The 18,322-nt window shown below is 46.6% G+C and overlaps 1 protein-coding gene and 1 non-coding gene across 7 annotated transcripts in view; one reads left to right on the forward strand and one right to left on the reverse strand.

Moving 5' to 3' along the window:
* The window catches only part of MAGI2 (membrane associated guanylate kinase, WW and PDZ domain containing 2), a 979,417-nt gene that overhangs the window by 126,681 nt on the left and 834,414 nt on the right, over positions 1–18,322 (forward strand). The gene's annotated exons all lie outside the window — the stretch shown is intronic.
* TRNAG-UCC lies at positions 13,986–14,057 on the reverse strand. The gene has a single exon. It is a non-coding gene; the product is annotated as a tRNA-Gly (tRNA).

Genomic DNA, 18,322 nt, shown 5'->3' on the forward strand with positions numbered 1-18,322 from the left:
TACTCCGCGCGTATCTTTGCGCCCGATCCTCAAAACGAAAAATCCGGTTTTTCCGTCCTACTTAAAATAATTACTCCGGCGCATCCTCTGACGCAAATTACGCTAGTCACGCCGCTTTATTTGATAGGCAAAGATGCAAATGAGGGAGATAGGGCGATCCTCAAAATAAGTGTGTGCGCCGTAGATTACGCCCTGTGCGCCGTAGATAACGCCCTGTACGCACCTGTTAGTTTTCTGGAGCAAAATTAGACTTTATAAAAGCAGCCCTAATTTTACACCAGCCCTGTAAAGGTCTGCTGAAGCAACACCATTTAGGAAGAGCTGCCAACACTTCTTTGCTTGACTTCATTGTGACTGCCAAAATGCCTGGGCCATCAATGATTATAACGGCACTCGCAACTTTACAGGCGCAGAGAAGGAGGAGGGCACAGAGGAGGAGGAGGAGGGCACAGGAGAGGATATACCGCCCACGCCAAGATCTCTTTGGCATGACTGCGTCTGAGGTCATTGGCAACTTCAGATTTAACCAGGAAGCCATCCTGGACTTAACCAGGATCCTGCAGGATGATCTGAACACCCCAACCCAACGATCCCATGCCCTGCCAGCTCACATTAAAGTTATGGCCACCCTGCATTTTCTGGCCACTGGGTCTTTTCAGAGAACATGTGGAGGTCTGGCTGGGATGGTACAGTCCTCGATGAGCAGGTGTGTGCACCAGGTTGTCCCTGCAATACTGAGACGCATGGGCAGTCAATTTGAAAAGCCCACCCAGGAGGACCAGCGAATGAAGAGCATGGCTGACTTCTATCAGATTGCCATATTCCCACGGACCATCGGGGCCATTGACTGTACCCATGTGGCACTACAGCCCCCCCATGATACAGAGCACCTGTTCAGGAATCGCAAAAACTGGCATTCCATCAATGTCCAGGTAATCGTGGATGCCCATGGCCTCATCTGGCATGTGTGTGCCAAATTTCCAGGTTCGTGCCATGACAGCTACATCTTTAGGCAGACCAACATAGCACGTGAATTGGAGCAGAACGTGTATGGAGACAGCTGGCTGGTTGGTGAGTGACATGTGTGTCAGGTATGACTGTCCCCCCCCATGATGCAGACATCACATGGGGCACATGCATGACTAATATCCTCCTGTCTTTTCCCTTCCAGGTGACTCTGGATATGCCCTGGGACCTCACATGATGACCCCATTCAGGAACCCCCAAACCCCAGGAGAGCAACGCTACAACGAGGCTCATATTCGCACCCGGGCAGTAGTGGAGCGTACATTTGGCCTGCTGAAGTCCCGCTTCAGATGCCTGGACAAGACTGGGGGTACACTGCTGTATTCCCCAGACTTTGTGTGCCAAATAATAGGGGCTTGTTGCATTCTTCATAACTTTGCAATGAGAAGGGGACTGGAGATTAACTTACGTGCTGACCTGACCCCCCACCCAGGCAATCCCCCCCTAGCCCACTCTACCCGGTCTACTGAGGGCACAGTAGCCAGGAGACGCCTCGCAGAAGGCATCTTTTCTCAGTAAATGGCCAGAAATCATGTCACAATGATATTATTTGTTTTCACTGCAAACGCACATGAATTATGTGACAATGATATTATTTGTTTTCACTGCAAACGCACATGAATTATGTGACAATGAGAATGTTGCTTTGCACAGTAAATGCACATGTTTAATGACACATTGAGAATGTTTTTGTCTCTGGAAACGCACATGATTTATGTCACAATGAGAATGCATGAATGCACACCACTGTGGTCCCTAGCACAAACACATCACATGCACATCGAATTGGATTAGATCCAAGTACCCCCCCCCCCTTTGGTACTTGGGAGCAGTAACGCCCCGCCACGGCTCCAATTATGTCACTGTGCATTCATACACCATTCAGGAACCTAGGATGACTTCTCCCTGGTCCTGGGGATCCCTTTTCCACCAAAACTGAGGGTGACACCCTTATTTTGTCAGGAATGCCACCCCCCCACATTCACACATCATTCACACACATAAACCAAATCATAAGTACAGTATAATAACCAAAATTTTAAAACCAAAAAAAAAAAAAGTACCCCTGGTATTTAAGTCCGGCGGCGAGTGCTCCGTCTAGGCTGCCCACGGGCAGGGGCACGGGCACCTGGAGGATCTTCACGGGGGGGGGAGCAGGGGAGGGAGTATCTTCATTGGGGGGGGGAGCAGGGGAGGGAGGAGCCTCCCCTGGTGTCTGACCTCCGGCTGGCCTGCCCTCCAAGGCCACTGCTATTCTGGTCAGGCAGTCAGTGATGGCAGCCGTATTGGCCTGGCCAGCCCGTGTGTTCTCCTGCAGAGCCCGGGTGTTGTCCTGCACAGCCCGGGTGAGGGCAGTCACCTCCTGGCCCACGCCTGTTGTGGCGGTATGCAGGGACCACAAACAGGTGATGACACCCAATGAATTGGTGGCCACATCACTGAGTGACTCCCTCATTACATCCAGGCTGTGCTCCATCTTGGCCATAGTTTTTTTGATGTCACCCAGACTGCGGGTCTGCTTGGCATTGTCCCTCAGCAGACTGGCCGGCATATGCTCAGACCCCACCCTGGTGTCCTGGGTCGCCATCCTGCCTGCCCCTGAGGCTTGTGGCCAGGTAGGAGGGGATAGAGTGACCCTTGTGGGTTGCGGCATGTTGTGGGAGGAGTGGGAGGGGCTACCCCTGATGGTGGCCTGACTGGTGCCAGCCTCTGGGGGAGCCTCTGGGGGATCCTCTGGGGTAGCCTCTGGGGTAGCCTCAAGGGGAGCCTCAAGGCTATCGTCAAATGTCATCAGATCTGTGGCAATAATGATTTCCCGGCCAATCTGGAGATCTTCTTCCTCCTCCCCCTCATCCTCCTCCCCCTCATCCTCCTCCCCCTCAGCCTCCTCATGAGGGGAGGTTTGGCCACTCCCCTCCCCTGGGGACTCCTCAGCAGCCTCCTGTCTTTGGGGTGGTGCAGCAGCCTGGCCTGATGGCCCAGCAATCTCCTGGTCATCTGTGGAAGACACCAAACAATCACAGGTTTGAGGATCCACATACTTGGCACATGTTCCCTTCCCCCACCCACACATGCTAATCACCAAATAAAAAAACAAAAAACCTTACCTGGCCTCACAGGAACATCAGACTGATAACCAGGCAGGCCCACCACCTGCTCTGGCTCGAAACACCGGGCCACTGCCCATTCCTCCTCAGTCAGCCGGATGGGGCATGGTCCCCCTCCTCCAGTGCCCCTCCTATGCGCAGTGAGCTTGGCCACCTTATTGCGGACCACGCTCCTCAGATCATTGATCTTTTTCTTAATGCCAGCGGGGGTCCTCGTCTCCCCTCCCCCCGCCGCATTTATGTGATCTGTTATTTTGGCATAGATCCTCTTCCTTTGGGCCGGGGAGGTGTTCCGGCTATCAGGCCCATGTAAATATCTTCCATATTGGATGATATACCTGGCAAGGATTTGCTTTTCAACATGTGAAAAATTCAGCTTCCTGCGTTTGGGAGCCATCACAGACACCACCCAGCAACAAGAAGCCAAACAGGACAAACACACAAAAATACACACACAAGCAGACAGCTACTACAAAGTCAAATACAAACACACAAAAATACACACCAAACAAATACACAAAAATACACACAGACGCAGACAGCTACTACAAAGTCAAATACAAACACACAAAAACCAAACACAAAATCCAAGCAGAAAAAAAACAAACAAAAAAATTACCAGAAACAATCAAAAAAAATTACACTTATCACAAACAAACAACAACTACTATCTATCTCTACCTCCAACACTTCTCTATCAAACACAACTTACCAACAAACACTGACAAACTAAGAGCAGTAGCAAATTGCTCATGGAAGGGAACACAGGGAAATACTTTTGCAAATGAAGTGTGTTTGACTGAAGCTAGTTAAGCACAGTGCGATCCTCAAACTAAGTACACTTGGCCTTTTACCTATCTCACTGATTGCGCCAAGCAAAGTTCTGCACATGCGCAGTGAGCAGCAGATTCCTGCGCGCATGCGCAGTACGGCCGGACCTTCATTTGCATGGGGTCACGGCTCATTACAATGAAGCACGCCCACTTCCTTCCCACTTGCCATAACCCCGCCTTACGCCTCCGAATTTAGGTTACGGCAGGCGCAATTTTGTGCGCAAATGCGCTGTGGATACGGCAATTAAGACACCAACTTAGGGCGCCGTAACTTAAATGACATAAGTTTGAAAAAACTTATTTTGCGCCGCTGGCTGTGGATTTGGCCCTGTGTGTCTTGAGTGACTTTAGATAATGTATGTTGTCTTGTGTCACTGTAGATACTGTTTGCTGTCTTGAGTCACTTTAGATACTGTATGTTGTCTTGAGTCACTTTAGATGTTGTATGTTGTCTTGAGTCCCTTTAGATACTGTATGTTGTCTTGAGTCACCTTAGATATTTTATGTTGTCTTGAGTCTTTGTAGATACTGTATGTTGCCTTGAGTCACTGTAGATACTGTATGTTGCCTTGAGTCACTGTAGATACTGTATGTTGTCTTGAGTCACCTTAGATACTGTATGTTGCCTTGAGTCACTGTAGATACTGTATGTTGCCTTGAGTCACTGTAGATACTGTATGTTGCCTTGAGTCACTGTAGATACTGTATGTTGCCTTGAGTCACTTTAGATATTGTATGTTGTCTTGAGTCACTTTAGATGCTGTGGCCCAGATTCTCAAAGTTGATACGACGGCGTATCTCTGAGTCTGAGCCGTCGTATCTATGCGCCTGATTCTTAGAATCAGTTGCGCATAGATTTCTATTAGATCCGACCAGCGTAAGTCTCTTACGCCGTCGGATCTTAACTGCATATTTACGCTGGCCGCTAGGGCGTGTACGCTGATTTACGCCTAGAAATATGTAAATCAGCTAGATACACGAATTCACGAACGTACGCCCGGCCGACGCAGTACAGATACACCGTTTACGTTAGGCTTTTCCTGGCGTAAAGTTACCCCTGCCATATGAGGCGTACATGCGGCGTACCAATGTTAAGTATGGACGTCGTTCCCGCGACGAATTTTGAAAACTTTACGTTGTTTGCGTAAGTCGTCCGTGAATGGGGCTGGACGTCATTTACGTTCACGTCGAAACCAATACGTCCTTGCAGCGTACTTTGGGGCAATGCACACTGGGATATGTCCACGGACGGCGCATGCGCCGTTCGTAAAAAGAGTCATTTACGTGGGGTCACATAACATTTACATAACACACGCACACATCTTCTAAGTTTGAATTAGGCGGGCTTACGCCGCCCTATTACGCTACGCCGCCGCAACTTACGGAGCAAGTGCTTTGAGAATACTGCACTTGCCCGTCTAAGTTGCGGAAGTGTAACGTAAATAGGATACGTTACGCCCGCACAAAGATACGCCGATCTACGAGAATCTGGGCCTGAGTGTCTTGAGTCCCTTTAGATACTGTATGTTGTCTTGAGTCCCTTTAGATAATGTATGTTGTCTTGAGTCCCTTTAGATACTGGGGGCCAGATTCAGGTAGAATCGCCCTACGCTGCGGCGGCGTAACGTATTACATTTACGTTACACCGCCGCAAGTTTTCAGCGTAAGTGCTTGATTCACAAAGCACTTGCCTGTAAACTTGCGGCGGCATAGCGTAAATCCGCCTAGCGCAAGCCCGCCTAATTCAAATGGGGCGGGGACCATTTAAATTAGGCGCGTTCCCGCGCCGAACGTACTGCGCATTCTCCGTCCCTAAAATTTCCCGACGTGCATTGCGCTAAATGACGTCGCAAGGACGTCATCGGTTTTGCCGTTAACGTAAATGGCGTCCAGCGCCATTCACAGACGACTTACGCAAACGACGTGAAATTACAAATTTCGACACGGGAACGACAGCCATACTTAACATTGGCTAGACCACCTAGAGGGCAGGTTTAGTTTTACGCCGCGTATCTCTACGGAAACTACGTAAATTTCCAGCGACGGGCAAAGTGTACGTTCGTGAATCGGCGTAACTAGTCATTTGCATATTCTACGCCGACCGCAATGGAATCGCCACCTAGCGGCCGGCCTAGAATTGCAGCCTAAGATCCGACAGTGTAAGTCACTTACACCTGTCGGATCTTAGAGATATCTATGCGTAACCTGATTCTATGAATCAGGTGCATAGATACGCCGTCGTATCTCTGAGATACGATTGTCTTATCAGGAGATACGCCGTCGTATCTCTTTTATGAATCTGGCCCTGTATGTAGTGCAATCTTTTCCAAAGATACGGATAAGCATAAGTTATCTGTTGGGTTGTGCAGTTGATCCCCATTTTCATGTGGATATGATTCTTTGCAGCTAAATTCTCATTTTGTGTGTTTCTGCAGATCTCTTCACACTTCATTGTGTCTCAATATAATAAAAGCTCTTCTTGTTGCTAGCAGAAAGGCTGTAATGATTATTTTATGGCTGAGATGGTCAGTTATGTTTTCCTCTGTGTACTTTGTACGAGATATTGTTTGTTCTGGAAGGTATAGTGCTCATTTTCTGTTTACCTAACAATTATTCCAGGATGAATAAATGGAAATATATTTTCTCATCTGACGATTCATTCTTTGTAAACAACACATCCAGCATTTCTGCGGGAGGCAAAATACTTTTTAATAACGCTGCTCTCTAATTGTCTCGGTGTCATTTTTCAGAGTATTTTATTGTTATTACTGGAACTGAATTGTCATGTTTTCCATCAAGAAAAACACAATAGTATTTATGTTTTTACAATTAAAGAGCAGAACATCAAGACTCTTATTTATTTTGTTCAAAATAGTGATTTATCATTCCCCCCCCCCCCCCCCAGAACATATTTGTTCACATGGGCTGTGGAATTATGAAGTTCTGTAGGTAGATTCAGGTATACTGGCATAAAGTTAGGGCGGCGTAGCGTAGCCTGTTTAGGCTACGCCGCCGTAAATTAGCTAGGCTAGTAATGATTCTCAATATACTTACCTGCTAATTTACGGCGGCGTAGCCTAAAACGAGCGGGCGTAAGGGCGTCTAATTCAAATGGGTTGGGGGGGGGGCGTGTTTCATGGTAATGAGGCTTGACCTTACATTTTTGACATTTCTTGTCACTGCGCATGCGCCGGGCGCCTACATTTCCCAGTGTGCATTGCGGCTAAGTACGCCGTACGGGCCTATTGATTTTGACGTGGACGTAAACAACGTAAATCCCGATTCGCGGACGACTTACGTAAACGACGGCCATCAGAAAAATTGCAATCTAAGATAGGACGGCGCAAGCCGTCGTATCTTAGATATGTTTAAGCGTATCTCTGTTTGAGCATACGCTTAAACATCCGTCGGCGTAGATTCTGAGTTAGGCTGGCTTATCTACTGATAAGCCAGCCTAACTCTTTGTGAATCTACCTACAAGTGTCCGTTCTTCTCACTTTTAGGCCTCATGCACACAGAACATCAAAAATGCTGCTTTTACAGGCGTTCAATTTTTTTTTTTTCATGGGTGTTTACATGCGTTTAGAGGCAGGAGGGTTTACAGGCAGAAAATGAAGCACACCACCAGTGCAATCAGGAGTGGAGCATTTGGGTGGGAAAAATGCCAAACGCGCATAAACACGCATTACCGCTAGCGCAATTAGGCTTGTTTGCCCATTAACACATTCTAATAGCCAGAATAAATGAATATTCTGGTCGATAGAATGCACTAATGTTTACATTCCTTGTAATAGGAATAAAAGTGATAAAGAAAATTAAATGTAAAAAAAAGTGTAAAAATAAAAAATTAGGTAAAATATATATTTTTTTTCAACACCCCTATCCCCGGTAGCTCGCGCCCAGAAGTGAGCACACGCGTAAGTCCCGCCCACATATGTAAACGGCGTTCAAACCACACATGTGAGGTATCGCCACGTGCGTTAGAGCGCAAGCAAAAATTATAGTACCAAACCTTCTCTGTAACTCTAAACTGTTAATCTGTGAAAAAAATAAAATAAGCGTCACCTATGGAGATTTTTAAGTACAGAAGTTTGGCACCATGAGTGTGCGCAATTTTAAAGTGTGACATGTTAAGTATCTATCTATTTACTCAGCGTAACATCGTCTTTCATATTATACAAAAAATTGGGCTAACTTTACTGTTTTGTTATTTTTTTATTTATGAAACAAAAAAGGCGTTTAAAAACGTATTGCGCAAATACCGTGCAAGATAAAAAGTTGCAATGACCGCCATTTTATTCCCTAGGATGTCTGCTAAGAAAAACATATATAATGTTTGGGGGTTCTGAGTAATTTTCTAGCAAAAAAATTATGATTTTTACATGTAGAAGAGAAGTGCCAGAATAGGCGCGGTATGGAGGTGGTTAAAGCAATTACAGATCAGATTGGCTAATGCAGAGGGACGTCCTTCCTCTATGGCTCCTCCTTCCTCTATGGACTGCTCGGCTCTGATGAAGAGGTCCTTGTTGCCTCGAAACGCGTCAGCCGGCAGTGACACACCTCTATCCCCCCTATTCTGGAGTGTGGTTCGAGGGGTATTCACCACATCGTTGTTAACAAGCCTATTATGTCATTTCTCTTGTGAGTAGTTTTCTATTATCATTTTATTTATTAAAACTGTCAACAGTAACACACTAGGCTGGTGCGCCTTTTTTTCTCTTCTTTTTGTTCTATGGCTCCTCCTCCTGTCCTGTGTGTATGATAATGTCAAAACCGAGGGGGAACCTAGAGGAGACTTCTGTTAACTCTGAAGTCAATATTGTTATAGGCAGTTGGAGTGGAATGATACCGGCTACCATAGAAGGGTGTTGTGTTATCTGGGGCCCCTGGCACCCAGATGCCTATATTAGCACACCCCTGCCAAGTGCATTGTTCCAGCACTGGGCTCCGTGATGCAGCTTGGATTTGCGGGATGCTAGAATTTAGTTTAAATCTTTGGATGGTCCTGCCAAATCTGGGACAGCTGGGAGATATAGTTTCTGTAATGGTGATCTCACAGGGGTTGAGAGAAAATATCAGTCACAGTGATAAAAGATAAATGTTCCTGTATCTTCTCTTATAAATGTAAAAAAAACTTTTATGCCAGAGTAGTACTTTAAATATTGTACTTTTTAAAGGATCCATGCACTTGTAGTGCACACACCCTTAGCAGACCCCCCTTGACATTATGAATAGTTTTGGTCAGTCTTGCCTTCAAATATGCAATTTTCTTGCACTATAGCCATGACATAAAGTTACACAAAGTTTGTTAGTGTACAATGATTATACCAGGATTTCAGCAGAATGTTTGTTTCTCTTTGTGCTTATATCATGATGTATCTATAGGTGGCAGCAGAGATCTTAGTTTAAAGAACCTTGTGAGGCACAATACATTAGATGCAATTGTCTTGATGAAACTAAATGAAGGAATTGAAGGTTGTCTGAAGATATAAAAAATAAAGTACTAGAAAGGCCTTTATATTGCAGTTTAACTTGGAAGGGAAAGATGATATTTTACTGCTATATGCTGCATCCAAAGAATTATCTTGTGCAGATTTAATTTCCATAATCATACTGCTAATAATACTGCAGTCTGGTGTGGCTAAGTGCATAGCTATTTCCTCTTTTGTAAAAAGTGTCCATGCAATGGATGAAAAGGTAGAATATATGTAAGAGTGAGAGTAAAATCCTTTAAATAAATTGCAGCTTGTTATGACTGTATTCTTAATATAACCTTTCATGTCACATTTCCACATTTTAATCTTTAGTTATAGTAGTCTTTTATTTCTTCTGTAACCTTTGCCTAAAGTTAGTTAAGGCAGAAACAGAAAAACAGCTTCTTCCCTGACAAAATATAATCATTTTATTTTTAAAGACGAAGTTCCCCCTTTTTTTAAAAAAAAATCATGCTTCCCTATGTACCAATATACCATGAATGTACCTCTGACAGAAAAAAGCTGTCGCAGTGATCTAAGGCAGGTTTTACCTCAGCCTCCAGTATCTCTTATATAAAATGACTTCATTACTACTATCATTCATCATTAGGGCATGAAAACCATAAGAAGGAAGCATTGGTGTGCACCCCAAAGCTCAAACACACATGCACAGTAGAGCAATAGATGGTGTCAGTAGAGGTGAGATTGGCGCCGGTAGTCTTTTGTTTTCATTATTTTATACAGTTTTTTTTTTTTTTTAAATGGTACTTTTTTTTTTTTACAATTTGTTAGGAGCCCCATTAATTGGCTTTGGTAAACTAGCAGAGAAAGGGACTGAGGACAGAGATTCCCCATAATTTTCTCTGTAGCCTCAGCTGCCACAGGGGTGGGGGGTGTTTGACAGTGAAAATCTGCATCACATAGGGTGATTAGGGTGTGCCCAGTACTTCAGCAGCTGACCTCATTAACACACACTCATTAACTTCACCTGCCCTCCCCCTCAAGGAGATTGCTCTCACCAATCTCTGTACTCTAAGGTGACCAGATTTTTTAAATGAAATCCGGGGACATTTTTTTTCTTTACTAGTAATGGCAACAATCAGCGACTCTCTGCCCGTCGCCGCCCGCCTCACAGCCTCTCAAGTCTTAGTCTTCGGGCCTCGGCTACTACTGGATGGGGAGCGGAGGAAGATCACTCCGACAGGGAAGGCAAGGAGATAGGCAGGTGGCTGGCCAGGATTTAAGCCAAGGCAGAAGAACATGCGAGTGGAGCTGATTGGAAATGCGCCCGAAACTGAAGAAATATTCCCTCCGCTCCGACCAGCACATGATCATCAGAAGGAGGCACAGATAATGGGAAAAATACAGCTCCACTATGCTAGTAGGCACGACGGAGCGGGGGTGTGTAATTCTATGTTTTTTATTTTAATTCTGCACTGACTGTCTTTGAAATTGCCCCTGTCCCCTATTAAATCCAATCTCGGGACAAAACCAGGAACAGACTTGGTCCAGGGACAGTGTCCTCAATCAGGGGACTGTCCCCTAAAACTGGGGATGTCTGGTCACCCTACTGTACTCACATGAAATCACTGTCAGTGAGCACTGTTCTCACTAAATACATAGACAGTGTCTTCCTCTAATGAGATCGTTTATTTGGCAAAGTGTGCAGGAGTTGAGCGATCGCATAAAAGCCTATGTGGAGCAGAGCTGTAGTACTGAAACCAGGAAAAGTGTGTCCCTGTAAGTCTGTAAAGCTCACCATACACTAAATAATCTGATTGTACAGTCTCCTTTTAGATTTACCATCAACTATGTAAGGCAAGGGCATGCCTGGCTGGATACAGAGTAACTGGATAGATAGGTTTGTCCTCTTATTATACAGTTTTGACAAATATAAAATTATAAAATAAATTGTACATCCAGATTATATAGTGTATGGCCACCTTTATACACCTAAACTGAACCAGTTGCTCTTTCAGTGCCATTAATTCTTAACTGCACTTCAATCGCAGAAACAAACACACATTTTGTGTGCAAAAACATGTTACAAATGTGCAGTGTCCGAAGAGATGCTTTGCTGTTTTTGACCTGCGTAGGTCAGCCCATTTAAATCAATGGGCTGCTCTATGAGTCTTCAGGAAAAACACACCAAAAACATGCGCTCCCACTATGCTGTGTGAATAGGGCCTGGAAGTGAACTCCCCTCCCTGAGCCAAACCTGGATTACAAGAACATCCCTCCCATTTACTTTTCTTGCACTTACAAAGATGTTATTGTTACCTTTTTCTTGTTTTTTGTTTTACTTACAGTAGTTTTCCCTGCAGGTTTGATATATTGGTTGACATGTGGCAGTCAAATTTTTCTGCTTTTTAGAGTAAGGTGACCAGATTTTTAAAATGAAATCCGGGGACATATTTTTTCTTTACTAGTAATGGCAACAATCAGCGACTCGCTGCCCGTTGCCGACCGCCTCTCAAGTCTTACTCTTCGGGCCCCGGCTACTACTGGATGGGGAGCGGAGGAAGATCAAGGCAAGGAGATAGGCAGGTGGCTGGCCAGGATTTGAGCCAAGGCAGAATAACATGTGAGCAAAGCTGAATGGGCATGCACCCGAAACTGAAGAAATATTCCCTCCGCTCCGACCAGCACATGATCATCGGAAAGGGGCACAGATAATGGGAAAAATACAACCCCCCTATGCTAGTAGGCACGGCCGAGCGGGGGGGGGGGGTGTAATTCTAATTTTTTTTTATTCTGCACTGACTTTCTTTGAAATTGCCCCAGCCCCCTATTAAATCCAATCTGGGGACAAAACCAGGGACAGACTTGGTCCGGGGACAGTATCCTCAATCAGGGTACTGTTCCCTGAAACTGGGGATGTCTGGTCACCCTAGTATACAGAGTCCGGACCCTGCGGTGGTCGTGCTCACCTCGAAACACACCTCCTTCTCCCGCCTCAGGCTGGTGATAGTGAGCGGGCCTTTTTAGACTGATATTTTTTGTGGTCTATAAGTGGTTACATCACACATGGCGTGTGCTGAGGTCTGCAGCAATGAAGGATTTTTGTATTTGAAACTTTAACCACTTAAGACCCGGACCTTTAGGCAGCTAAAGGACCCGGCCAGTTTTTGCGATTTGGCACTGCGTCGCTTTAACTGACAATTACGCGGTCGTGCGATGTGGCTCCCAAACAAAATTTTTTTCCCACAAATAGAGCTTTCTTTTGGTGGTATTTGATCACCTCTGCGGTTTTTATTTTTTGCGCTATAAACAAAAATAGAGCGACAATTTTGAAAAAAAAATCAATATTTTTTACTTTTTGCTATAATAATAAATATCCCCCAAAAATATATAAAAAAATATGTTTTCCTCAGTTTAGGCCGATACGTATTCTTCTACCTATTTTTGGTAAAAAAAATCGCAATAAGCGTTTATCGGTTGGTTTGCGCAAAATTTATAGCGTTTACAAAATAGGAGATAGTTTTATTGCATTTTTATTATTTTTTTTTTTTACTACTAATGGCGGCGATCAGCGTTTTTTTTTTTCGTGACTGCGACATTATGGCGGAAACTTCGGCCAATTTTGACACATTTCTGGGACCATTGTCATTTTCACAGCAAAACATGCATTTAAAATGCATTGTTTACTGTGAAAGTGGCCATTGCAGTTTGGGAGTTAACCACAAGGGGGCGCTGATGGGGTTATGTATGACCTCATCTGTGTTTCTAACTGTAGGGGGTGTGGCTGTAGGTGTGACGTCATCGATTGTGATTCCCTATATAAGGGAATGCACGATCGAAAACGGCGCCACAGTGAAGAACGGGGAAGCTGTGTTTACACACCGCTCTCCCCGTTCTTCAGCTCCGGGGACCGATCACGGGACTTCAGTGGCGATGGGGTCCACGAGTCCCATGGCCGCAGTCACGGAGCTTCGGACCGGGTCGCATGCACGCGCCGGCGCGACCCCACGGCTGGGCTTAAAGGGCAACATACAGGTACGTTGATGTGCCCAGCCATGCCATTCTGCCGACGTATATCGGCGTGAAGGGGTCCTTAAGTGGTTAATGTAAATCTAGACAGTTAAGGGGGTGTAATATTCTCGCTGGGTGGAGTATGCGATTCCCCTTTCAATATCGCCCCAATCGAGGCGTGATTTTGCCACGATTGTCGCCTGACAAATCGCAGGACTGCTTTTGGGAAACAGGCGTCCCGTCATTTTGTTTGTGTGATTTGCCAGGTGACAATATTGTCCTGTGATTGGGGTGCCATTGAAAGTAACGGGATCACAAGCATGTCGCACGTTTTGCAGGAATTCAGGAAATTGCAGTAATTCCGCCCGCGATCCAGAATGCCTAGGTGTGATCGCAGTCAAAGCTAAGCGTCTTCTATCAGTTGCTGGGTTCTCCTTCTATAGATTCTGGGGGAAAGTTTTCTTCCTCAAACATTCCACACATTCTCTTCATTCTTTATTCCACCGCTAATATATACTCAGCATTGACCTTGTTTAGCGCTTTTCTCTTTAAAGACTCCAAGTATTGGAGATGGCGTTGGCCAGGAATCGAACCCGGGTCAGCTGCTTGGAAGGCAGCTATGCTTACCACTGCACCACCAACGCAAAAGTAGCATGTAGTGTGGGAGGAAACCGGAATACCCGGAGGAAACCCACGCAAGCACAGGGAGAACATGCAAACTCCATGCAGATAGTGTCCCGGTCAGAATCTGAAACAAGGACCCCAGTGCTGCAAGGCTAACCCCTAAGCCTCTGTGCTGCCCATTTACGGCCTCTGTTCTTTACGACTTATATTCACTCAAAGTGCCTTCAGAAGAAATCCAAACTTATCCTAAACAACAATCTATAACACTCCTGTAATAAAACACACCCAACTAACAAAGAGGGGTACAGTGGTCCCCAAATTGGCAACACAGTGGAGCTAAATATTCCATTCACCCTTAGGCCTCATTCACATGGGGGGTATTATTCCGTACCCCATGGGAGGGCCATGTTTACCAGAATGGGGATGCACAGGTGTTCCCAGCATCCCGTGTAGGCAGTCCCATTGCTGTCAACTGGGGTGCAGTGACTGTACCCAATGTGACATCTGTGTGGGTTAATGCAGCCCCCACACAGGGTACAGATTCATACACCCCCTGTGAGTGAGGCCTTGCACTTCTCCATGAAGGACCTCACTGACTGGAAGAGTTCTCATTTCTCCAGCAGAGAAAGCCTAAAGAAAGGTGGAAAGACTTCTCCGACCTCTGAAGACAAAAAGAGTTCCAACCTCCACTCATAGCCAGTCCAACACACGCCTCAAAAACATACCGGCCTCCCATCTCCCCTTATAGCCGGTCCAACACACGCCTCAAAAACACACTGTCCTTCAGCCTCCCCTCATGGCCAGTCTAACACACGCCTCAAAAGCCTACCGGCCTCCAAACTTCACAACATAATCAATTACTTTATGTAGATCGACAATACATAGATCAAACCTATCGCCTGTAAAAACGTGCTTGAAATGTTGGTGGTAAACAGCCTGCTAGGCCCGGGGGAACCAAAGCAAGTCCTCCAAAAGTTACCTCATATCCAAAAGTTGCCAGGAGTGTAACTGTAGACATTATGCTTTAAAGCGGGGGTTCACCCTTAGAGGGCACTTTTCCCCCTTAGAATCCTGCTCGTTATTACTAGGGGAATCGGCTATTTATTTTAAAATATGTGCAGTACTTACCCGTTTACGAGACGCATCCTCTCCGTCGCTTCCGGGTATGGGCTTCGGGAATGGGCGTTCCTTCTTGATTGACAGGTTTCCGAGAGGCTTCCGACGGTCGCATCCATCGCGTCACGATTTTCCGAAAGAAGCCGAACGTCGGTGCGCAGGCGCAATATAGAGCCGCACAGACGTTCGGCTTCTTTCGGCTACGAGTGACGCGATGGATGCGACCGTCGGAAGCCTCTCGGAAGAATGTCAATCAAGAAGGAACGCCCGCTCCCGAAGACCCATACCCGGAAGCGACGGAAGAAGATGCAGCTCGAAAACGGGTAAGTACTGCACATATTTTAATATAAATAGCCGATTCCCCTAGACCGAACGAGCAGGAAGCTAAGGGGAGATTTTTTTTTTTTTTTAAATGGGTGAACTCCCGCTTTAAGGTTAATCAATAATCTCACATTCTAAAGGGAAAGGTAAAACAAGGGGAGGGGGAGTATGGAAAAGGCAGAGAGGGAGGAAAGTAGGGGGGATGGAAGGTTCTGGGTAAGGAAGGGGTGTGGGGGTTCCCCCCAACCCCCCCCCCCCCTTCTTCCTCCAACCTTCCCTTCTCCCCCCTTTCCTCCCTCTCTCCCTCTTCCATACACCCCCTTTGTTCTACCTTTCCCTTTAGAGTGTTATATTTTTGATTAACCTTTAAAGCTTAATGTCTACATTTACACTCTTGGCATCTTTTGGATATGAGGCAGCTTTTGGAGAGCTTGGTTCGGTTCCCCTCGGGCCTAGCAGGCTGTTTACCACCAATATCTCGGACACTTTTTTTTTACAGGTGATTATGTTTGGGCAATGTATTGTTGAACCTTAAAGCTTCTGCAGAAAGGTAAATAGAGGGCTGATGGGAAGACCCTCCGGTTACTGGAGTGGCAGCCGCCACCAGTGTAGGGACCTGTGTTGGTACAGCCGTACCTGGTCCCTGGGAGGTCCCTCAAACTTTTTGTTGAGTCTTCTTCTAGGAACAGCCAATTGTCTTGTTTGTCCAGCTACATTGATAGTTGGTGATTCAGAAGCTGCAGAAAGGTAAATAGAGGGCTTTTGGGAAGATCCTGCGGTTACTGGAGTGGCAGCCGCCACCAGTGTAGGGACCTGTGTTGGTACAGCCGTACCTGGTCCCTGGGAGGTCCCTCAGACTTTTTGTTGAGTCTTCTTCTAGGAACAGACAATTGTCTTGTTTGTCCTATTACATTGATTGTTGGTGATTCAGAAGCTGCAGAAAGGTATATAGAGGGCTTTGGGAAGATCCTGTGGTTACTGGAGTGGCAGCTGCCACCAGTGTAGGGACCTGTGTTGGTACAGCCGTACCTGGTCCCTGGGAGAGTTCCTTAGACTTTTTCTTGAGTCTTCTTCTAGGAACAGACAATTGTCTTGTTTGTTCTATTACATTGATAGTTGGTGATTCAGAAGCTGCTTATGAGAATCTTTTAAGAGATTGATGACGTAGTGGATTCCTGTTATAATGGCTTGAAATAAAGATCCTCTCCCTCATATTCACTAGCAAATCGTCGTCTTCTCATCACCTAGTTTAACCTTTCTTCCAACATTTTGGCCATCTTCAATCCCAAGAAAGCTGCACCTTTCCCATTTAAGTGCAATCCGTCACTACTATAAAGATGGTAACGGCCTGAAAAGTCAGTCCAGTTCGCCATGAAGCCAAACCCCTCCTCCCTGCACCAGTTCCTCAGCCACTTGTTAAGTACCATAAGCTCTTGCTGTCTCTGTGGTGTGGCTCGAGGTACAGGCAGTATTTCAGAAAATATTGCCTTGGGGGACCTTTTCTTCAATATGGCCCCCAAGTCCCTGAAATCATTTTGTAGGGCGCTCCATCTTTCTCTAACTTTGTCATTGGTACCGATGTATACCATGACAGCTGTGTCCTCTCCAGCGCCATCCAATAATTTGTCCATGCAATCTGCAATGTTCCGAACCCGAGCACCCGGTAAACAACATACTGTTTGGCGATAATGGTCTTTGTGACAGATTGCCCTCTGTGGGCCAGATCCACAAAAACCTGACGTAACTTAAAAAATCCAATTTAAGTTACACTGCCTTAAAGTTTCTACCTAAGTGCCTGATCCACAAAGCACTTATCTAGAAATTTCAGGCTGTGTAACTAAAATTCCGCCGGCGCAAGGCGTTCCTATTCAAATGGGGCGAGTCCCATTTAAATGAGGCGCGCTCCCGCGCCGGCCGTACTGCGCATGCGTGCCGGCCGTACTGCGCATGCGCGAAGTTACGTTACGCCGAGTTTTGAGGATCGCGACGGCTTAAAGTTGCGTCGGGGATAAAAAAAATGACAGCGGCATGCATTCCTGAGGGAGAACTCCATGCCCATTTTCAAAGAAAAAAACGGCATGGGTTCCCCCCCCAGGAGCATACCAGGCCCTTAGGTCTGGCATGGGTTGTAAGGAGACCCCCCCACGCCGAAAAATTGACGTAGGGGTCCCCCTACAATCCATACCAGACCCGTATCCAAAGCACGCTACCCGGCCGGCCAGGAAGGGAGTGGGGACGAGCGAGCGCCCCCCCCCTCCTGAGCCGTGCCAGGCCGCGTGCCCTCAACATGGGGGGGTTGGGTGCTCTGGGGCAGGGGGGCGCACTGCGGGCCCCCCCACCCCAGAGCACCCTGTCCCCATGTTGATGAGGACAGGACCTCTTCCCGACAACCCTTGCCATTGGTTGTCGGGGTATGCGGGCGGGGGCTTATCGGAATCTGGGAGTCCCCTTTAATAAGGGGGCCCCCAGATACCGGCCCCCCACCCTAAGTGAATGGATATGGGGTACATCGTACCCCTATCCATTCACCTGGAGGCAAAAAGTAAAAGTTAATAAACACACAACACAAGGCTTTTTAAAATATTTTATTATTCTGCTCCGGACGCCCCCCCTGTCTTCGTTATTAGCTCAATTACCAGGGGGGGCTTCTTCTTCCGCTCTCCGGGGGTCTTCTCCGCTCTCCGGGGGTCTTCCGCTCTCCGGGGGGGCTTCTCCGGACTCCGGGGGGGCTTCTCCGGACTCCGGGGGGCTTCTTCCATCTTCTCCCCTCTTCCGCTCTTGACTTGGCGAACCCCGGTTCTTCTGCAGCTCTCCGGTGCCTTCTTCTTCAGCGCTGGCTGCCTGCTAT

This window comes from Rana temporaria, chromosome 3 (assembly GCF_905171775.1).
Source record: "Rana temporaria chromosome 3, aRanTem1.1, whole genome shotgun sequence".
NCBI lineage: Eukaryota > Metazoa > Chordata > Amphibia > Anura > Ranidae > Rana > Rana temporaria.